Raw genomic sequence first — 24,234 nt, 5'->3', positions numbered from 1 at the left:
AAATGTAATCGAAAATTGAAATACCACATCATTGAGATAATTAGAAATGTCTGCTCCATAGCCTTTAGCTAAGCATATATCTGAGTATGGTTGTAGTCATGATTTTAAATTCAGGATTATAGATGTTACTAAGAATATTTAGAGGAGGTAATATGAATAATTTATTAGAGATTAGAGACTACAACTGGATTGTAAGACTACATGCTGATGAGAAACCAGGAATTAATACAGCTATTAGTATAAAACCAATCTTAATTAAGAAACAAATGCAGTATAGATTATTTTGTACAGGATGTGTATTTTTAACTTATAATTGTAATGGTTTTAAGTGTTTTTGTGTGTTTTATTTTTAAATATGAATATGTGTAATAGATTGTTTTAAACTGACTGTAATATTTTTATTGATTGATTGTTAATAAATGATGATTGAGGTGTTGAGTCACATGAGCTTCTTTGGAAGTATTTTAAATGTGGGCTGTTAATCCACTTGATAATTTTACACTGAGAAAAGGCTATACCTGAAAGCTTTGCACATTAAAGTTTGTTTTCTTTCGCGTTTCTTAAGCCTGAGGTTTTTTATTTTCTTAGATGTAAGTACACTTAAAGCTGGATTAACCACTATACTGATCCATTTTTGTTGTTTGATATTATCATTTTTGGCATGTTAGTCTCTCTATTGGGTAAATACTCAAGAGTTCAGTTTTACTGCTGGACCTGCAAAACACATAGGGTATTTTTCCCTTACCTGTTGATGCTGTTAGTTCAGTGTCCCATGAAGGTTAATAAGTCACTCTCTGTCTGTCTGCTTCTCTGTCTATCTGCTTGTCTGTCTTTCCTTCTCTCTCTCAATTGGAAACACACCAACCTGCCAACACGGACATAACCACACACACACATGCACACACATACATGTGCATACATTATACACCTATACTGCTTTATTCTCAGCTAGAGCGTCTTCTGTGTGGAGGCATACGCGAATGGACATGCCTTCGTTGAAGGTTGTGCATCAGGGCTGGTAACTCGGCATGTAAAAATCCATTACCAAACATTAGCAGACCGGAGTTCCGCTGTAGCGACCCCTAACCGGGATAAGCCGAAAGACACAACAATTGCTTTACTAAAATGTGAAATTCTGTCACTCGGTGACGTGTACTTGCAGACTTGTACTGATTTATTTAATAAATTACTTTTACTGTTATTTTCTTTTAATTTCCTTTAGCCGTTACTTTCAATGAGAATCAAGGAGCAACATCTCCAAGCCTTTTTATGCTCAACAATATTCTTATTAGTAGTAGTAGGAGTCACAGTAGTAGCAGTAATAATAGTAATAGTTGTAATGGTAGTAGTAATAGTATCAGTAATAGTAGTAGTAGTATTAATAGTAGTAATAGCAGTTGTGTCGAAATAGTAGTAGTTAAATAGTGGTAGAAATAGCAGCAGTAGTAATAGTAGTAGTGGTAGTAGTAGTAGCAGAGGTTGCAGTAATAGTAGCAGTTGGAGTCATAGCTGTAGTAATTGTAGTAGTAGAAGCAATAGCAGTGATAGTATTAGTAATAGTATTACCAGCAGTAGTATTAGCAGTAGTAGCAGCAGTAGCAGTAGTATTAGTAGTAGTAGCAGCATCAGCAGCAATACTAGCAATAGTAGTATTACTATTATTATTGATGCTATTTTTTTTTCATTAGACATGACCTTGAAGCAATTGCCAGAGTCCATGGGTCTGTAAAAGGAAATAGCATTCATGACTACAACAATCTACAATTACTTCATTGCCTAACACAAAGTTCAGAGAGGAGATTGCCTCAGATTACAAGCTCTCTCTTTTATACTTTTCAATACATTCTAGGGCAAAATATACTCTAATGTCTTACTGCTTATTTGCATTTTTTAAATAATAGGACTTTAAATATTTTAAAGAAAGGCTAAATTATCTGTCCAGCAGGCAAAGTTATGGTATATTTCTTTTGTCTGTACTAAACCTGGAATAAAAGAAGAGTGCAGTAGTTCATTTAGTGATTATGTTTGAAGTACATACCATCTGTTGCAGGAAGTACACAAAGCTAGAGCACAGACTACAGACATAAATACTTATCACAGTGCTTGCAGCTGTTGACCTCATTTAGAGGGCTTTACAATTTTATTTTTTATATTATTGAAGTTATTTCTTTTGCAAGAAACATGACTGAGACAAGTGTTGTCATTTAAAAGTATATAAAGGCATAGTTTAAAAAAAATGTAAAAAAGAAACGCAATTTTGCACAACTACATAAGTATACAGTAATTAACCATTGCTTAGATGCATACCTTTTAAATTGCTTTTGGGCTTGTGCTGCATAGAACATCACTTCTATATCTGGCCATTTACCTCAGTAATGCTTATTGGAGGCCATCAATTTTTCAGGTACAAGCAGGGAACACCTGCTATTAAAAACAAAAACAAAAATGATGTGTGAGTTAACAGTATTCTCTACTCATGGGATATGCTGAGGCATTTCAAAATCATGACATTTGTTGTATAGTGTCAGTATAAACAGAAAATTATCATAGGTATCCATTCCAGAGAAATAAGTGCCATAAACGTTTATTGACATTCTCAGAACCATGTCCGCAAGACCACTAACTCCACAGACAGGATGTTTGCCCTTTCTGTGCTCCTCTGCCTGACATTTTACTAATCACTATACATACTAGGCAGCTTACAATGCAGCACAACTGACTCAGTGTTTACAGTGAGACAGTTGAGAAGCTAGAATTGAGAAAAACATCCAGTTGGGCATTCCTAGACTTGCAGAAAGCATTTGACAGGGTACCAAGTAAGATGATTTGGGCAGTACAGAGATGGTTCAAAGGATGTACTGGAGGTGAGATCAGGAACTTGTTCATATAAGGTACCTGGCTTGGCTAGAGATAAGTGACTACTTTTTATTTTATTATTATTTTTTACTTTGTTTAGTGGCTAAGCCAAAGTTAGGAATAGTGCTGTTTTCTTCTAGAATTTAAGAGAAGTGGAGAGAGGGAGAGAATAAACATTTGTGATGTTGTTAATGGAAACATGACTTCATTTATTTAATAATTATTTTTTTATTTATTTATTTTTGTTGTTGTACCACACTAGAATAAGGATCATTTGTTTTTTGTGTAATGAAAGAGCACTGAAGAGAGAACAGAATTGTATGATGTTATTAAAGTAAACATGATTTGTTTTAGATTTGTTGTACACTGCAATAAGGGACATTTGTCATTCGAAAAGGGACATGAGGGATATGTCTGAAAGGGGGGGGGTAGAAAAGTATGCCGTAGCAAAATGCTTACATTTATTCTGCTATGTTGTTCTCTGCTAAAAGAAGTAGAAGCATTATGCACATACTATTCTCTCTTGCTTGATATATACTTTAACCTAATACTGTTTGATGACAGAGTACTTTTGAAGGCACCATGGAAATGACACGTTTTCACATTGTGCAAAGTTAAAGTATACCACATTTTGATTCTTTGCCACACATTGCCATGGTCTGTGGTCCACATCAGTCTCTTAAGAGGCTGAGACCTATGCTATGCAGAAAGAATCTAAATTTGGAAATGTTCTGCAAAATGTTGCCCTTTAGTTTCAAGGTCAGGAGCACTGTGTCATAGTCTGACATGACAAGAACAAAGTGACGAAACGGATTTTACCCACTGAGAGTGGTAACCTGAGTTAATGATGGGCACAAAGCTTCCTGTTAACTCTCCTTTGTGGCTTGTGTTAAGTAATCATGTGTTGAAACGGATACAGATGTAGGAGATAGTCCCCCCTCCAGTTTCACCAGGCCTAAAGGAGGGGAAGGCATCATACACTGGAATAACATGGATAATAAAAATGTCCTTAAACCAAGTTTCTCAAATGGTACAAACCCTTATGACTTCTACAGTGAAGAAAGTCTTGTGGTTGTCCATCATCTTGTTTAAGGACCATGCTCTAGCAAATAGTTTGGTGTGGAAGGACAAGTTTTCACCAATATTGCCTGTTGGCATAACTAATGAGAACAGGGGTACTAGGGCCACTGTTTCTAACAATAAGACAGATGAATGTTACACTAATATTTTTTGTCTGTGCATGACTGTGGATGATTCAGGTATTAGATCTATTCTTATTCAGAATTAGAACATGTTTAAGGCTGACTGAATATTATTAAAATAGTATGCAATGAACCTAGGTCTGTAATTAAGAATGTCAAGTCTCTAAAACAATATTTAGAAACAAACATTATAGCCATGACTGCTAAGACTGACAAAAATCCTGGCATGTAGAAATGTGTTTTTTGTAATATGTGCTCTTTTATTTTGCAGGGTTCTTCAGTATTTTTGTCTCATATTAATAAGCACATTGTAACAGTCATTTTAACTGTGATTCCTCTGGTGTTTTTTACATTGCAATCTGCTCTAGCCAGTCTTTTTATATAGATATGTCTACAAGAAAATTAAAAGTGAGAATAAGGGAACATCTGTATAGTATTAAACACTGTGAAATTAACAATGCTCTTTATAAAATTCTACTGTATGTGTAGATTTCAAACAGTTTAATTTTTTGTGTTAGATTCAGTCCCTAGGGATATAATGGGTGGTGATTATAAAAAAATTGCTTTTGAGGAGTGAAACTTTTTGGCAGCCTAGGTTACAAAACAGATAAGTATCCTGGAAACAATGACAGCATTTGTATTACGTGCTTCTTATAAGTACATGTGTCATATTGTGTAATGTTGCTTTAAAGTTGCTTTGCTAAAGTTTTTACATTTTAATTGTTTGATTGTTTAATTAATTGTTTGATTCAGTACGTATAACAGTATATAAAGTTGGTTGACATTTTGTCATTTTAATTTGATGAAGTCTTTGGACGAAAGTGCTAAATATAAATTTCCTTGACTGGAGTGCCTTCTGTGGATTGTTTTTTGTAGAATTCACACACGCCCTCTGGGACTAGAATGAAGTGAGGGTAAAACCTACAATTGTTTTCCAAAAGTAAGGCCACCTCTGCAGAGTCTCTGAGCTGCAGAATCTGGGGTTTTCACAATAGCTCTGCTACTATGCAACAATCCATCAATAGAGCTCTTTGTGGTCTTCCCAGTGAGAGATCGGTGAGCTCCAGAATGAGGCCAAGTGTGACCAAGTTTAGAACCTACTGGTCCTTTCTTATGCTGCTCCAGTCTAAGGTAAACTTGCAGAAACAGCATTAAATCTGCATTCAAGGACCAGTGTCAAAATACAATTAAGCAGCCAGTGGTATCAACCTTGTAAGAGTCATAGCTAAAAAGGATAAAGCTGTGCAACACAACCAGACCTCTCAACCAATCGGGGACAAATTTCAACAAAATCAGGGACAAGTCAAGAAAAAATCAGGGACAATCAGGGACATTTTTAAAATATTAGTGCTATTAACTTGAAACATTGACAGAATCAGAGCATATGAATTAATACACATTTTCTGAAGTAAAAGAAGTCTATAACTCTTAATTATTGTCATTATTCATTAAGTATAATTCATCACCTTTCCTCCAAAAGTCACTAATTTTACGAGGGATTAAGAGGGACAGAGCTAAAATTTGAGTCAAAATTAGGGACAGTTGAGAGGTATGAACAAAACTCTTGGGAACCTCTTTGGATGGCAACAAGGTCTATTCCTGTTTTAGGACAGTCTGAACTTCAAAGAAAAAAAAGCAGAAGGAGAGGGGCCATATTGGCCCACCCCTGAGATAACAGCCAGCTTCCTCCAGTGAAGGTGACAGCAGTCCTGAGTGGGTCAACTGAACAGCATCTTCTGGAAGAAGTGAGAATCCAAGATAATGTTCCCAAGTTCCTTTTTTTAGAGTGGTTGGTATCAGCCATGCTATTTACACAGGTGCATACCTGGGTTTCTGGCCCTTATGAGATACTCTGCTCATTAAAAAAGATGCAGCAGAACATATGATAACCCACTAAGGTGGCCAGAAACAGAGTCTCATCAAGGTCCACTTTTGGCAGAGACACTGAGAGGTCTTTGTGTTTTCAGGGGCATACTTCACCAAGTCGTCTGGAATTGGTACATGTGAGATGCATAGCTAAGGGCCCTAAGTTTGAATAAAGCAGAAAAATAGTCTTGTCATATCTGTCCAAATCTTTAAACAACTTCTCGAGCAGCAAGGTGACAAAGTATTGCGGTATGTTATGAACTGAAGAGATTTAAATAAATCTCGGCAGTAAGAAGCTTACATAATTATTTTAGCTAATCAGTCAGATGACTGTAGAGGTCACCCAGCTACTTAGAGGTAAAAGACTCAGATTTTGAATGCCTGCAGAATACTCGGCATACTTACTAGTTGGTTCTATAGGAGGAATAACACAGGACACCTCTTGAATCTTCCTCATTAACTCCAAGAAGCATTTCTGAGAGGACAGAACAGGGGCCTAAGCAAGTCTAAGGTATCCATCATGCTCTGAACTCCTGTACAAAGAAAGGATCATCACTGGAGGAAAGGAGCAGACTGCCATTGTTCATCTCAGAAACAATGATCTAGGGTTCTCTGAGACCTCATAGGGAAAACCTTCTGCCACCTGCAACAAATTTTAGGAAATATATGCAGCAAGGTGGCAAAGTATTGCAGATTAAAAAAAAAATCTGGATGGTAAGATGCTTACAGCTGGGTGACCTGTTCTATGCTCTCAGAAATGCTTTTTGGAGTAAATGAGGAGTCCTGTGTTATTCCATATGGGCAGCGCAGTGGTGCAGCGGTTAACAGTGTCACCTCACAGCAAGAGGATCTCCAGTTCGATTCTTGGCTGGGTTGCCTTCTGTGCAGAGTCTGCATGTTCTCCCTGTATTTACGTGGGTTACCTTTGGGTACTCAGGTTTCCTCCCACATCTCAAACTGAAGCATTTCTCCCTGGGCCTCTGCTGAAAACAGACTCTTTCCTAGTTGGACTTTCCCGATCTACAAATGTTATGTGTGTGTGTGTGTGTGTGTGTGTGTGTGTGTGTGTGTGTGTGTGTGTGTGTGTGTGTGTGTGTGTGTGTGTGTGTGTATATATGTGTGTGTGTGTGTGTATATATATATATATATATATATATATATATATATATATATATATATATATATATATATATATATATATATATATCTATAGTTTACTATCAAATGACTGAAAATCAAAATATTGAATGATGGAATTTGCCCCTTCTCCACTGTCATGCGATCTTGGAGTTGGTATATATATTTAGTAGGGGCTGTGGGGGTCTTGCCCCTTGCATTAAAAATGTATTCAATATTTTGAATTTTCAGTCTTTTTGGGATTCAGTCTTTTGATTTTCAGTCATTTGATAATAAACCTATATATATATATATATATATATATATATATATATATATATATATATATATCTGGTATGTTTTATTCAGTCTAAATTTAAACATTGGTGAGGCTGGCAAAATGCAGTCATGTTTCTCGTGTCCTTATCGCATTTTTACATAACAAATGTTAGACAATGTCTGAAAAAATACACATTTTTTTATTATCTTTCACTTGAGAAATGGCATATATATACACCTACTAGACAATTCTTTTCTCTGTGGTAATTTACCTGAAAATTACAAATTATTCCTCCACAAACTATTTAGTTCTGACTGAACGCAATACACCTCAGAAGCTTGAAGAAGTACAATGTGCTTTGTTTCGGCATTTTACAGAGAAATAAGCTCTACAATTTATAATACATTTGAGTTTTGAGAGTGAAAAAATAGAGTGTTGTAGGCACAGAACAAACATTTTAGAGATACTGTGAAACAAAGAAAAATATGCCATTTATCAGCCATTTGTTCTTTGTGATGGCATATGTTCCCATTGAATCTACTAAGTTCAACCACTACCTTTCTTTCCACTCCACTAACTACCTTGATTATAGCAAGCTCAGATGCTCATAAGCCTAGTACTTATTATACAGCAGGAACTTCTTATTGTAACATTTGTTAATGTCTGTTATGTACTTCACAGATAAAGATTCTAGTTGTCTACTGATGTACTATGTTCATCTGTAAATATGTTGTAAGTAATTGCTATGTTAAATTGTTAATTGCTATGTAATCTAATGTAACTACTGTCTGTCTATTTTAACTGTGGAGCTTTTCTCCGTGGGCCTCCGCTGAAAATGGACCTACGTCCAGTTGGACACTCCCGGTGAACAAATGTAAATAAAATAAAATAAAGTTAAAGAATGAAATGAATGGGATATACAATTCATTAACATAAGAAACAATAGTGTGTGATATTGGAAAATAGTGTCAGTGAAAATTGTCAAATAAATAAGATTTAACTTTAAACAATTGATGCATAAAAGCAAAACACTTTGTCACAGTTAAAATGTTAGTCTGAGAAGTGTTATTTGCAAAGTCATGGAACATATATATATAATAACTGACCTGATAAACTATGATGTTAAAAATCTCAACAGGCTAAATCCACAGCAGTTTTACTTTGCCAAGGGTACATCCTGATTCTGGTTAACTATTATGAAAGGGTTACTAGGAATCTGATTTTAAGGTTCAGGCTCATGATTTGCTTAAAGGATGTACATATTTATTTATTGATTTGGGCCCTCTACCACTTTTTTTTTTTTTTTTTTATGCTCAACTTCTGAGACTTGCTTGGCTGCAAACATCTGTATTAGAAGCTGACGTTAAGCGAAACTTGCAGTAGTGTATTTTAGTCTTCTGTTAAGTACAAACCTGCAGTTTTAAAAGTACTGTATTTCTGTTTCCTAATTGTGTGTATCATTGAACAGCGTGCTGTGTGTCTTTCTGCTATAAGAGGGGGTTGGTGGTCTTATCACTTCTTTGTTATCTGATATTTAATAGCTTAGAGGGATTCCTCTGTACTTTAAGTGCTAGCCACAAAGTTTGAGAAATCATTTTATGCTCAACTTCTGAGGGACTTACTTGTCTGCAAACATCTGCATTAGAAGCTAAATTTAGAGAAACTAGCAGTAGTGTATTTTAGTCTTCTGTTAAGTACAAACTTGCAGTTTTAAAAGTACTGTATTTTCATTTTTTCTGTTTCCTAATTGCATGTATCATTGAACAGTGTGCTGTGTGTCTCTCTGCTGTAAGAGGAGGTTGGTGGTCTTATCACTTCTTTGTTATCTGATATTTAATAGCCTAGAGGGATTCCTCTGTACTTGTGCTAGCCACAAAGTTTGAGAAATCATTTTATGCTCAACTTCTGAGAGACTTGCTAATTGTGTGTATCATTGAATAGTGCGCTGTGTGTTTCTCTGCAGTTAGTTCCACACCCACCCTCCCTGTTCTTGTGCTGGTATTAGAGTTGGTGGCCCTGGAATTGCCCGCCCCTCCTATAAGTCTGTATTAGAACACTCCTCCTGGGTCCATCTCATTTGCTCACTTAACTGAGTACAGTGAGATCATATTCTGAGTCTAGTGTTCACGCTACTTAATATAGAGAGAAGATTTGAGAAGATCAACCCACTTTTAGGTTCTTCCTTCCTCTCTCCTTGCATTAAAAAAAATGCACTTTATTCATCTGCTTTTACTGTATTTGTGCTTCCTCCCACTTTATTTTGCTTTTCTTAAAAGTACTCAATTTTATTTATTCTGCTGCATTTATTATTGCTTGGTAGTAGCCAGATTAAATTGTAACTGTTATTCTAAGTCTTTTGGTTTAAGCACTTGGGCTTCATACAGGCTGTTTTACATTAAGAAAGTTTGTGGTCTGCACTGTTGTGGCAGGACAGGTAGCTTACATCCTTCTAAGCTGGGAATTGCTGATTAAAGGCCCAGTGTCTGGTATTCTATAAAAGTGTATTAGCTCTGGCTTAAGCACTTGGGCTTCAGGTCAGTTATTCTACATTAAGAGGGTTTGTGGTCTGCACTCTTGTGGGAGGACAGGTTGGATTCTGTCCTTCTGAGCTGGGAATTTCTGTTCACAGGCTTATTGTGCCTGCTTATTTGAACTGTTTCTTTCTGAAATTGGTGCGCCTTGTTGCTGTAGCATAGACCAGATTCAGGCCTGCTGAATCTAGCTTTGTTTGTATAACTTGAGCACTGATCCAGGCCATTTTTTTATTGGAGAAGGTTCCCCTGCACCCTAGTAGCAGGAGTGTGCAGTTAGAACTTGCCTGATTGAAGACTGCTGGAACAGGGCTCAGTTTTGAGCTTTTTTTCTGGTTAATTGGGTAACTTGTTTAAATCAGTTTGTTCGTTTTCTATTGTTATATATATATATATATATATATATATATATATATATATATATATATATATATATATATTGTACTTTATTCATCTGCTTTTACTGTATTTGTGTTTCTTCCTACTTTATTACTAGGGGCATTGAGTACAACTCTGATCTGTGATATATAACAATAAGTATCCTTTTCTGTCCAATTAAAGTATTTTTTTTGATTGCATCTGCTTTATTTTCTGAAAAAAAAAAGAATATACTGGTTTGCCACCTTTCTAAGCTAGTATAGTCCAGTTTTCAGGTTAGTGCTGAAGACAGGGCTGTGTTACAACTCTCTGTTTGCCCATACCTTACTTGGATAGAAGGAAGTTTCTCTGTTCACCTGTGAGAGAGGGGAGTTTTGAGCAGCCTATCTGTCCCTGGAGGAGTGGTTTCAGCCCAGAAATTAATAGTTTATTGGCCATTTTGGGCTAATTTCTATCTCTTTCATTTCCCTGCTATAAATTCTGCATTTGCCTGGTTTTGCATGCCGGGCTAGCTAGGGTAAAACTATTCATGGCTCCACAAAGTCTCCTCTTCAATTTTTCCATTGGAACTAGACAAACTTTCAACTTAAGCACTCAAGCCATTCATTTCTCAGCCCGGCACTTGCTCAAAACTTATAGCAAGCACTTATAAACCCAAGCACTAGACCCTCCTGTACTGCACAGAAGGACAAGGCTCTCTATTCGACCTTACCAGCCATCCAGTAAAACAGTTCACTGTACCTATCCAGGCATGTCCAAAGGGCAGTTTCAGGTGTACTCTCCAGTCCAACTGGTGAATCTGAGCATTTTGAGGCAATGTTACAACTGCCTCATGTACACAGACAACCCTCTCCTCCTACCACCAAACACTAACATATGTGAGAGATGCAATTATACAGCCAAACTGGAGGCTAAGCTCTCTCAACCCAAAACTGGATCAGACAGTCAAGAGGAGAAGGGAAATACTTGCATCACACCACCAGTCTCACATAGACCCATTAAACCAGCACTGTCAAAAAACACACATAAATACATGAAAACATACTCGGAGGCTCTAAATAAAAATCTGCAAAACCAACAGAGACCTCCAAAAACAAACATCCAAGCAACCTCCACCCCCCAACACAAACCATGAAACACATACTTCACAAAACCAGTGTGCCATGCAATCACAGCCCTTAAGGCAAAATAACATACCCAACATACTTGTAATAGGTGACTCTATAGTCAGGCACACTCACGTCCCACTCACTAGGCTGAATAAGGAGAAGGTCACTGTTAGCTGCCTGTCGGGTGCCAGGATCCGCCACATAACAAAAGTACTCAGGTCACTCCAGAACAAGTACAAATATGACTCTGTCATTCTCCATGTTGGTGTGAATGACCTGAGCTGTACCTCCCTGGACTACATGAAAAGAGACATGGAGGAGCTCTCTGATCATGTAGCCCAGGCCGGTATGACCCCGACCCTGAGTAGCATCCTGCCCTCACCAAGAATGATACCAAGGTATAAAGAAAAAAATTCTCAATTTCAACAAATGGCTAAGTCTCTGGTGTCATTCAAAGGGGATCCAGTGTCTGTCCACCTGGGATGACATGCTCGACAAGCCATGCTACTTCACTAGAGATGGCTTGCGCCTGTCACCCTTAGACTTTCGAATACTGGCCAAGGCTTCTGCCATCCCCATAGTGCCTTTTTTAGGCAAGGCTCAAAAGACAAAACCACCACCGTAAATAGCATAAGTAACAAAAAACTGAGGGTAATGCTACTCAATGCCAGAAGTCTAAACCTCAAAATGCACACACTCGAGGCACTCCTCAGTATGGCGAAAAATCAATATATGTGCAGTAACAGAAACCTGGTTTAAGGATCCAGAGAGCACCCCAGCACTACCAGGCTACAACTCATACCATACATTTCGGCCACAGAACCCAAACCGAAATACAAAAGGCGGGGACGTATCCATATTCATCAAGGATACCCACACCTCCAGGTTAGTGGCACAGCACGATGCTTCAGAGATCATCCACGTGCAACTAACAATGGGCAAAACTGCAATTCAAATTGTAGCTTGCTATAGATCACCCACCTAGGACCCCCATTCTGCATTTCTGGAAACACTGGGAAACATAAAGGTCCTACCAAACACCCGAATATTGGGTGATTTCAATTACCCAGACATTAACTGGGAGAACTACTCAAGTACTAACTCCCTTGCCCAACATTTCCTAGAATTTATAAACTCAAACGCCCTTGTTCAACTGGTCAACACTCCCACCAGAGGTGACAACATATTGGACCTGGTCATTACCAAAATGGGCGACTGGTGTTCCACACTGGAGGTCAACCCCTCACTGATTAGATCTGACCATAAACAAATCACTTTGGATATCCACATCCTGCCCCCACCCCTGGACAAGGAAACCACTGTGAAAAACTTTTCAAAAGCAAACATTACATTACTTAAGACCAAGGTGAAAAGTCTCAAAGCCCCCATGCTGAAGGATAACGCTGTCCAAGCTGCAAAATCCTTTACTAATGCATTCTACGGCCACCTACAAGAATGCATGGATCGTGCCAACCCAAGCAAAACCAAGACTCACTCCTCCAAAAAAAAGAAAACCAGTCTGGTGGACTCCTGCCTTAAACAAGCTATACAATAGAAGGAGGAAACTAGTACAGAAAATATTAAAATCCCAAGAAGGAAAGACATCCGTGATCAGTATCAGCAAGAAACTACGAACCCTCATAAAATCATCCAAGGTGAGCTTTGAAAGAAAAATTGCCAAGGACTCCAAAGATAACCACAAGACATTCTTTAGCTATGTCAAGAAGCTAAGTGGCAATGCTCAGATCTGCTCAGAGTTAGTGCAGAATGGCACAAAATACACTGAATCGACCGATATCGCCAACATCCTGGCAGACAGGTTCAGCACAAACTTCACCCCTCCCTCACCCCCAAAAGGGCCCATAACCATACCAGAAGAATGTAGATTCCCAGAAATCACAGACACTCAGGTTAAAACAGCCCTCTCCAAAGCCAAAAACACAGCATCAATGGGACCGGATGGTGTCCCAGGCTGTGTCCTACATGAGCTCAAAGATGAACTAACCCCTCACCCAACCACACTGTTCAAACTCAGCCTCTCCACAGGCTACTTACCCATAGAGAGGCACACAGCAATGGTTATTCCACTCCACAAAGGTGGAGCCACAACAGACCCCAGGAACAATCACCGTATAAGTCTGACTAGCTTGGTCTGCAAGGCTATGGAGCGCATCATCATGGAACTCATTAACAGAGACATTGGGAACCTCCAAACACTTAACCCTACCTAGTTCAGCTTTGTTAAGGGCAGATCATGCCTCCTAAACCCGGTGGACATCTTTGAGACAGTTACCAAGTATATAGACGAGGGAAAGGTGGTACACACAGCCTACCTAGACCTCGCTAAGGCCTTCAACACCATTCCCCATTCTGGAATTATAGACAAGCTCACCAGCCTGAACATAAATCCCTACATCACAAGATGGGTTGCCAACCTGCTCGCGGACAGAACCCACATAGTGAGAGTTGCGGGAGCTAGGTCCCACTCTAAACTGGTTACAAGTTGTGTTCCCCAGGGCTCAGTCCTAGGACCCTTCCTGTTCAGCATATACTTCTCAGAGGTACAGGCAAACACAGGAGGACTATGGCTGACCAGGTTCGCAGACGATTGCAAATTAGGGGGTATAATTGACTCTCCGGCTGACACAGACATCCTCCAAAAGGGTCTCACTGACACGGATACCTGGTGTCAAAATGATGGCCTCAAGCTAAATGCCAAAAAGTGCATAGTCATCCTCTTTGGAAAAAATAAAGTACCCACAAACTACCACATAGGTGGTAGTCCCCTAAATACGAAAGACATAATAAGGGATCTGGGGATCCAAGTAGATAGTAATCTCACCTTTGATAATCACATTGCCAAAGTGTTTAGAAAATCCTTCTACATGGCCTACCTAATAACAAAAGAGTTCGCATTTAGATCAAAAGAGGTCATTGTGCCCCTCTACTCATCACTCATCAGACCCATCATAGAGTACAACGCCCCATTTGGGATGTACCTTACAAGACACCTGCAACAGCTGGAAAGACCACAGAAGTACCTCACCAAGAGGATCACTGGCCTCAAACAGATGCTCTATGCAGCTCGACTGAAGAAACTCCAGCTGTACTCAGTTGCATACCGCCTACTCAGAAGTGATCTCTGCCTGACATAGAAGGCCATGTCCAACCCAGAATTGATGGACATGCTTCACCTAAATAAAACCTTATCCCCTCGAGCCACATGGTCTAGGGATCTAAACCTCACCACAACAATAAATAAGAAGTGCTGGAGGGATAGATTCCTGTCCCAGAGACTTCCCATGCTTTGGAACAAGATTCCAATCTACATTAGGCAGAGCTCCTCGCTAACACTCTTCAAAAGAAACCTTGACGAGTGGATAGGAAACAGAAAGTTTACCCCAGGCATCAGTTCAGTGGATCTACTGGATAGAGGCACAGGGAACTAATCTAAGGGGGCGGCGAAAGCCAACACATTCTGACTAGGCTTATAAATGCCTTCAGGCAGATAGCCTAGTACCTACCTATGAACTAGCTACTCTTCTTATTCATAACAGCTCATTCCATGTTACCAAAAAATTTTCTTTAGCTGTAGGAAGTACAGTCAAGAAGGAAACAAACCATACAGAGCGTGTGAGCATATCTAAAAAACAGATTTTTACTGAATGGTCAACAGCATGGATACTTGTAACCAGATAAAGTTTATACTTGCAAAGATCCATTATAACATACTAAAGCTATGAAAGAGAACATTACCTACTTTGTACATTTGTAAAAGTGTTTCTACTTTACCAGATGTGAGGTGTTTTATGTCCTTGATGCTAATTATACAATTTTGCATGAATGATCCAAGCTAATTATTTTAATTTCCCAGTGGAAGCTACAGAATTCGTAGAATTCTTTCTGATATTTCATCAACACCTTAAATGTTTAGGAGCTTATATACAGATTACTGAAGTGCTTGATGCATTTTTAATATTACTAATAACATACTGAAGTAAAGTTAGAGCAAAGTATCTTACGATGCAAGACTTTTTGAGCTACTGAAGAGACTGAGAAAAAAAAAGCAGTGTCAAGCTAAACCAAACTAAGTGTACAATTAGTGATATAGCTGAGATACGCTGACCATCTGCTAATGCCCGAAGACTTAAAACCAGGCACTGACAAAGCGAAAGCAGGGTAGATGTCTTCTCCAGTGGATAAAGAAGATGTTATAAGCTTACTTGCTGTATATTTTAAAGCTTATTTTGAATATGTCAAAAGAAGTAAATTTGCCATTAAGGAAAAGAGTACAGAGCAATAGAAGAACTTTGTGGTCCTTAAACAAATGACAAAAGCATCCATACTTAAAAAAATTGCTTTTAGTAAGATGCCATTCAGAATAGAATACATGCATGAGTCTTGCCAGATGCTAATGGATCCAGAGTCTGTATGGAATACCAAAAGGTATGCTCAAATTAAAAGGAGCTATTTTTAATAATATATAGTTCTGAAAGTTCATAAACATATTTATGGAAAAATTGGGAGAAGCAAACTATAGACATTAGAGTCCATTTAAGAAGTTGCTGGTACAATGCACTGCTCAGGCCAAAGAGATTATTATTACTATTACAAAAGTATGACTTACTTGTGAAATACAATTCAGGAAAGGAGATGCATGTAACAGAAATACTAGGTTATTTCTTAAATTAGTAAGACTTGCTTTATGATTATTTGAAAGATAGATCTACATTTGTCCAAGTTAGAAAATAAGTTTCAGAAGTGAACTAAGAATGATCAAGAAATATAGATGCTTTAAGAAGTGACTATGAGAGAGAGAGAAAGTGACCAGAATAAACATATGTTGTCATGAAAGAAATACAGCCAGACTTTGTATTAAAATAAGATGTAATTTGCATGTAAATATTGATGTTTAAAACGAATAATAGTGTCTATCAGCAAAGGAAATAAATATTGAGAAGAATAAAATTCATACCTGGGAACTGTGAATTGTAAAGAAAGTGTTCATGATGTGTTGTACTGGTCTGCAGTCCTGTTGTAGAAATGAACATGTCTGAGCTGTGCTTTGTGTAATGCTCATCACAAAACAATGCAAGAAAAGTGACAATTTCCTATTCAATTTCAGGATGTCCATGGAATATTGTAATATTTTTATGTGGTGCCTATGGAAATTATGATACTCAAAATCTTATTTACTTGGCAAAATGTAAAAAATGTAAGGCATATTGCAAAGGAAAAAACAATCATAAACTCAGAATGAATAGGGGATCATCTATTGGAAAAAATAAGGAAGGTTGTGACTAATGCACTTTATATGCATATTGCCGAAACAGACATAACACATTGTTTTAAATTTCTGATTCTACAAGTTATATACAAACCAATAACAGGTGGAGAGTTAATACATTTAACAGAAAAGGAGGAATTAAAATGGATCATTCGATTTACAGCTCATATGACACGGCTTAAACGGTACTATAACTTTCTTTAAAGTCAGTTTTTAGAGAATTGCATGGTCAAGCAAGTTGATCTTGGCACTTTAAATTGTAATTGAGTTTTAACTGAATGTGTCATGTGATATAAAGGGTTTTAATATATAAAGTGATGTTTTAATTCATTCTGATATGCCTAAAGAAGCTTTATAGAAAAGAATTTTATTAGCATGTAATTAAAGTTTTAAACAGTGGTACTGCTATGGTTCTGGTGACCTTTCTTTTTCTTTGGATGTCCATGTAATAAAATGAAAACATGTTTGAATTTTTAGCAAAAGTGTGAACATTTCATTCATGTTATTATTTAAATTTAGAATTTCCTGAGACTGTGTCTGCATCAGTAGGGTAAAACATAAAGCATTGACTACAACCCAGGTGACCCAAATTCAATTAGCAGCCTTTATGCTTGACTGTGCAGGCAGGTATAAAAAGTGTGCCCATCCTATCAGGGACAAGACAGTTGTGTCTGTCTGGCTCATGCCACAGCTTTGTAAATATGTGAAAAAAAAAAAAAAAAAAATATATATATATATATATATATATATATATATATATATATATATATATATGGATTCACTTCAGAAGCTCAAAATACTGAAAATTCGAATTTCAGTATCTCGAGCCCAAGAAGTAGAATCTGCAAAACAACGAAAACTAAAAACCGTAAAATTCAAAACCTCGAATATCGGAAGTTTTGAATTTCGCGGTTTTACTACACACACACACACACACACACACACACACACACACACACACACACTCACCATCCACCACACAAACACACACAATCACTCTACTACATGAAAGCAGAAGGGGCAAGCACCCCTGCACCCCCATGTGGGGGGCTGCATCCATCACATCAATAAAACACATTGACACACACCACAGCCCCTACCAAACCCCTTAACACACACACACACACACACACACACACACACTTACCTGAATACATGACCATAGCGGAACTTTAGAAGCATGAAATTCAAAACCTCCGGTATTCGAGGTTTTAAATTTCACGCTTCTAAACTTTCGCTATTATGTGGATTCGGCTTCTTGGGCTCGAAATACTGAAATTCAAGATTTCAGTATTTGGAGCTTCGGAACAGAACCCATTTATATATATATATATATATATATATATATATATATATATATATATATATATATACACACTTTCTTGTATACTGTGGTTTAGAATATCATTATGCTTTAAATACACACACACACACATATATATATATATATATATATATATATATATATATATATATATATATATATACACACACACACATACACATACAAACATCTATATTTATATCTGTCTATATATATATATATATATATATATATATATATATATATGTGTGTGTTTTTTTTTTTTTTATGTATAAAAAAAAGGATTTATTAGGGCTATGTGTGCACTCTCATAAGCATGAGATACTCTGGTGAATATCAAAGAAACAGTAAACAGGTCAAATATCAAAGAGGTGAAATGGCACCTTAATCCCCTAAATGGAATGTAGGAAAAGCATGGGTATATATAAATAAGCTTACTGTATCGCCACTATTACGCTTAATTTACTTACATCAACAGAAAGATTAGAATCTGCATTGTCAGTATCATGAACTTTTTCATTATGATAAACTTGTTCATATTTGTAAGTTCTTAAATGGGCCTCTGTTGTCTTTCATTCTTTGGAACTAGAAAAAAAACTGAAAAAAATCTTTATTCCTTCTGCCAAAGGTACTGTTTTTCTACTTGAATGTCCTGTAGATTTTGGATTAAACCATTAAAGACAAGGACTAGGGAATATGAGGTCTTGATTACATGCAATAAACCCCAGAATTGGAAGTGAGTGTAATAAACTCTCTGGTGCAGCCAGTTGTCAGTGCTACTATCTCTGTGAAACGTGTTTGATAACCACAAACCCAAAACAGAATGTTCAGAATAAATAAGATGGATGAGCAAGTAAATGTCTAACCCTAGGCACTAGGGCATAAAACAATTAAATATTTATGTGATTGTGGCTGAGATTAGGAGTTTACTTGCTTCAGACACTTATTCTATGTTTATCTGCTGTAACTGAGTTGAAAATATGTAAATGTTCATCGTAAGACTTGGGTGGTCAGTTAAAAAAATGAAGGAGGAGGCCACTAGTGAGAATCGGTTGTGCTCCTCGCCCATGTGCAGCACCTAATGCACACTCCTAATTCCAGATTTGTTTGATTTTATGAGGATAGGATTGCTGGTGTTTTTTCTTTTCATTATCAGGTTTCTGTTTGGAAGGATGTTTGGTTTTAGCTATGTATTTTTGACAAAACTAAAGGAAAAGCTGAGCATGCTACTAAGTGCATGTGTTATGTAAAGGCTTGTAAATCACTTGCTGAGTTCAGTACAGTGTTCACAGTAATCAACACTGGGATTCTCAAACAGAAAATGCATTCAAGATGAACATCTTTTGGTGTACTAGATACCCAAAAGAGCATCTCTTGCGATATTTTCTTTTGGGACATTAGAATCAGTGCAACACTACACAATGTAGACACATTCACAAGGTAACAGTAATGAAAACATGTAGTTAGTATTATTAAGGGATGCTACATAGGAGACCACTGATGAACTAACAAAGAAAAGAAGAGAGAGTCTTCAGACCAGGCAGAAAAGAAATAAAAAGGATGAACAGTGCCCTCCATTTTATAGCCAGGACACCTCTAATAGCTAAGGCTCTAATAGGTATGGTACATCTCCAAAAAATGACTCAGGAAGCTTTAACAGCCACTAAAACATTGCTTTGTAACTCACAACTCATGCTAAACCCAAAAAGACCAAACTACTACTTTTTCCCCCAAATCTCTCTCTCATGAAAAGCAAAATTTCAAGTCCTCTCTCTTGATAATACAACTATTAAAGTCACTTCTCATAGCAAACTATTAGGGGTGACAATGGATAACAATCTTACATTCGACCTGCATATACAAAATTACGTAAGAAAAACTCATCAAAAACTAGGGATGCTTTACAGAGCCAAAGACTTTCTCACCAACGCAATTAATACTCCACTTGCCACAACTTATTTCTTCCCCACATTTCTTTCTGGTGCTCCCATCCTCAAAAAACCTCCAGGCTTCAAAAAAATTAAAACATGAATGATGTTATAACCAACTTGCTAAATTTGCGGCATATACCCCTTTCAGAATTCACCACTGTATAGCACTGAAAAGCCTAAATTGGTTAGAACTACAACTAACACATACACAACTTTTTACCACATATAAAATTATACAGCATCCTGCTGTCTGTCCAGTATTAAAAAACGCATTCTACACAACTATGTCCCAGTCAGTCATTGCAATCCAGTGACCAAAACTCCTGTCTACCTACAAAACCTAGCAAATCTGCTGAGCATTGTCTGTACTTATACTGCTAAAGCCTGGAACTCCTTACCTGTATCCATCAGGTCAGACCCTCCCTCCCATCTTTCAAAACCACTCTGAAAGACTTCCTAGCTAAAGTCTGGCTTTGTTCTTGCTCAAAACCAGGATAAACTATATCCCTAAATGCGAACAAGTACTTTTTCATTCTTTATACCTCCTTACTCTCCCTTCTTCACTTACTTCCTTACTGCTATCTAATTCTCTTCCCTGACTTACTTTCTAAATATACCATAAGCCTGTTTTTAACCTCACTTCATATTGCAATTCCTATTTGTATTAAACTAACTTACCTTTAATTTCTCTACATACTGTCTAACGTTTCTCTAAATATTAAATGATTGTCATATACCTTATATTGATTCTTAACCAATGTTTTATATTATTTCGAATCTGTTATAATTATTTTAACTACAGATGTTTTTGTTTTATTTTTCAAGATTGCAGAAGTATTGTTTTTACAATGTTTTAGTATAATTTAGAACTTTTCTCTCTATGCCTGTGCTGATAATAGACTCCTACTCAGCTGGACTTTCCCAGTAATTAAATGTCAATAACTAACTAAATAAATGAAATTATTTCTATATAACCTTAGGTATGTTCAGCTTCTGAAGAAGATCATACCAGGAAGGTGTGTGTGTGTGTGTGTGTGTGTGTGTGTGTGTGTGTGTGTGTGTGTGTGTGTGTGTGTGTGTGTGTGTGTGTGTGTGTGTGTGTATTGTTTTGGAACTGTTCATTGATGTGCAGAAAAATCAATACCAACTTCATCGACTTCACATGGTCAAAACAGAAAACATAGATGCTAAAGGACTGAAACAAAGCATTCAACCAATATTTTTGCAGGGGACAATCATCCTTGAACCCCCCACAACTCCTTGTTAATTATATATACCAACTCTGAGATATCACTACAGTGGTAAAGGGCATTTGTACTGATCCCCAGTGTACAGTGATCTCATTGTGAAAAAGGAAGTCATTTCTATCAGCTGATTTTTGATCAACTGTACCGTTTTTTACACTCTATATATGTACACTATTCCTGTTCACTTTATGAATTTATGATTCACTGAGGAATAGCTATGTGAGTGTTAGATTAATTCAGAGTTTCACTTAGATCTTTTCTTTAAACATTGTATTATAACATTTGCTAACCAATCAACTATTCAAAGAACTGCAAAACAATACTAATGGCATATTTAATGTCACAGAGTGTTGCTTACCATGGCTGTATCAAAGAGATATGAAGTGTATTACTAAGTTCTTTTATGAGCACAACTTATGAACCCAAATTATACCTGGTGTGAAGGCTGTTGCCCCTGTTTGACTCAGTAAACAAGAAAGCTGAATTCATTTCTTAATGCCAGCATAGAAATTAATTTTGATACTGCTTTTGGTATGAATTGTAACAATTGGCTTGTTACAGTTTTAAAAGCAGACGCTATCTTTTTTTTTTACTACAATTGAAAGGTTGAGGGGGACAGGCTTGGCAAATAGCACTTTTTCTTAGAGGAGACAGCTATGGCTCTGAGCTAAAGGGAATAAATGTAGACAAACCTTTTCGGGTATCACTGCAAACAGGCATGAAGTAAATCATCTCGAGGTTTGCAGACCTTAGTGACATTATATCTTGTAGCAGGGAGTTAGTTTCCATGCCTAGCAAACTGTAGCGGACTAGTTTGTATTCAGTCTTTTATTATATGTGCATTTGGCTGCACCCCTCACTTACATACGACCATCACTTTGATAGGGCTATCACTATGTTCAGACATCCTAAACTCTTCTTGTAGATCAATGCCCGCTTCTTACCAGCAGGGTCATTTTTCTTCTCCTGTGCCTTGATTACTGTAGCCTTGCCTCCCTTTTTGCTTGAGATGCAGCAAAGCAAAACCAGGGAACAACGCAGACTACAACACTGCTTATGGTGCAAAAACTAGGCTGGCTATCCTCCGAGGTTGGACAGATATGCTGGCCTTTTTTAATGCACCTCTTCTTCCACAACAAAAAAACAAAAGGGGCAGTGTAGTCTCCGAGGTAAAAACTTCTTCTACTCCAGATGGCAGCTTTATTGCATTGAACATATAACTGAGCAATAGCACTTTCATTTTGCTTCATCTTGGCCGGTCCATAGACTGTAACATCTTTCATAGACAGTATTTATTTATGTTTTTATTTATGTTCCTTTTAAGAAGGACGCTGTCGCGCCAAGAACTTCAAATTTACTATCAAACAACACTGACGTCTCAGTGTCTTCCTGAAATTATTGTAATATCATATGCTGTTTTTTTGTCTACATTAACGTTTTATTAGACATAATGTACTGTACACTTCTCGTGCTCAAATCTTTGTATCACATGATCAGAATCCTGTTTGTTCAAGACCAGAAAGGTGTAGAAAACAACACCACAGTGTCGTGTGTTAGTCCACCTGCTTAAAAAGAGAAAAAAACTAACATAATGTTTTGGGAATCATTCATTTTTTGGATGCAAGTTACTTCGGGTTCCACGTATTCAAAGCATTCTGATATTACAGATGTTTTGGAGACAAGGGAGTTTTCCCTTATCCCTGAGTCTGAGTAACCTTTAATTAAAGTTAAGGGATGGGCAGCAAGAATTTGTTCAATATTTTTCTAAATGTTCTGCTTTGGATCATGAGCGTTCTGTTTGTTGTTAAAGGGTGTGGTGAGATATCTCTCAGTAAAAGTCATGCATTTGATATTTATTGTCAAATGCTGCTTGGCATGATATAAAAGAAAATATTATAATAAAAGAAAAAAGAAAACATTCTCATGGGTTTATTCACAAATACACAAATACAGATTTTGCTATATTATGATTACATGAACTTAGGCTTGGGTATGGGAGAAGAAACCCTCCGGTGTCACAGAAATGAGTTCATTTTCTTAGGAAACATTTCATTTTTCACTCAATTTGCTTTTCAGTCACTTGAAGTGCATCCCTAATAAAAATGTTACTATCAGTACCATTGTGAATAATAAGTTGCATATTTACCTATAATAATGTATACTCTTGAGAAAAATGTTATAGCCAGAACCTGAGCTGTTATATCAGAAAATTGTCAGCAACAATAAGCATATTTCTCTCTCTCTCATCTATATCTATATATATATATATATATATATATATATATATATATATATATATATATATATATATATATAAACTTAGAAAGTTGCTTGAATGACAGGATATGTACTAGAATGCATTTTCCAAAGGATATGAAGTCTGAAACTCAAATGAATGACATTATTTACTAATTTAATTCCTCAGATCATCCCAGTAATTTGGCAGAAAATCAAAAATTTTATGAGGATCAGACCAAAATTTTGAGGCAAAAAATCTGGACATTCTGCAAAAATCTGGACAGTTAAGAGGTATGAAATCTTACATTTTGTACATAGTCACGACTTCTTTTTGTATAGTCTAGCAAACAACTGTGAACTGCAGGCCTATAAATCTGACACATTTCTGTCTTTTTATCTTTTGTTGTACTTTCATAGAAATGAAAGGTACTGCAGAGCAGGCTTGAAGTCCACATGAATATTAACACTGCTTTCTACTGGAATTCTGTAGGATGACTTCAAAGTGCATAATTATGCAGAAAACTCAAAATAATGGTGTATTTCAGGTTGGTAGATAACTATTCAAAACTACAACGTTAAAACCAAAAGCAGACATCAGGCAATGTTCCTGGCTAAATGAGCTTGTATGTAATAAGCCGTTATTTTAGCTAATTAAGAAAATGATGATGCTCATCATTATATATACTGGAGCATATTACGATGCCACGTTATGATATCTGTAATGTTCAAACAAGAGAAAATATGCAGTAAAATACAGAGTACATGCCTGTGTGTGTGTGGTGTCAGTGTTTGTAAATGCTCAGGCATATGAATGCTTTTATATATATATTTAAATATATATATATATATATATATATATATATATCGGT

The 24,234-nt window shown here is 36.8% G+C and overlaps 1 protein-coding gene across 2 annotated transcripts in view; it reads right to left on the bottom strand.

Moving 5' to 3' along the window:
* Positions 1 to 24,234, bottom strand: part of JCAD (junctional cadherin 5 associated) — a 566,987-nt gene that overhangs the window by 367,500 nt on the left and 175,253 nt on the right. For both annotated transcript variants that reach the window (XM_044057552.1, XM_044057553.1), the window contains exon 3: positions 2,308 to 2,424. The gene's annotated coding sequence lies outside the window, so the exon portion shown is untranslated. The remainder of the gene's footprint in view (positions 1 to 2,307; positions 2,425 to 24,234) is intronic.

This window comes from Protopterus annectens, chromosome 15.part0, assembly GCF_019279795.1.
Source record: "Protopterus annectens isolate FY-2018-M chromosome 15.part0, PAN1.0, whole genome shotgun sequence".
NCBI lineage: Eukaryota > Metazoa > Chordata > Ceratodontiformes > Protopteridae > Protopterus > Protopterus annectens.
Note: the sequence above shows the minus strand (reverse complement) of the source record. Positions and strands in the feature narration are given on the sequence as shown.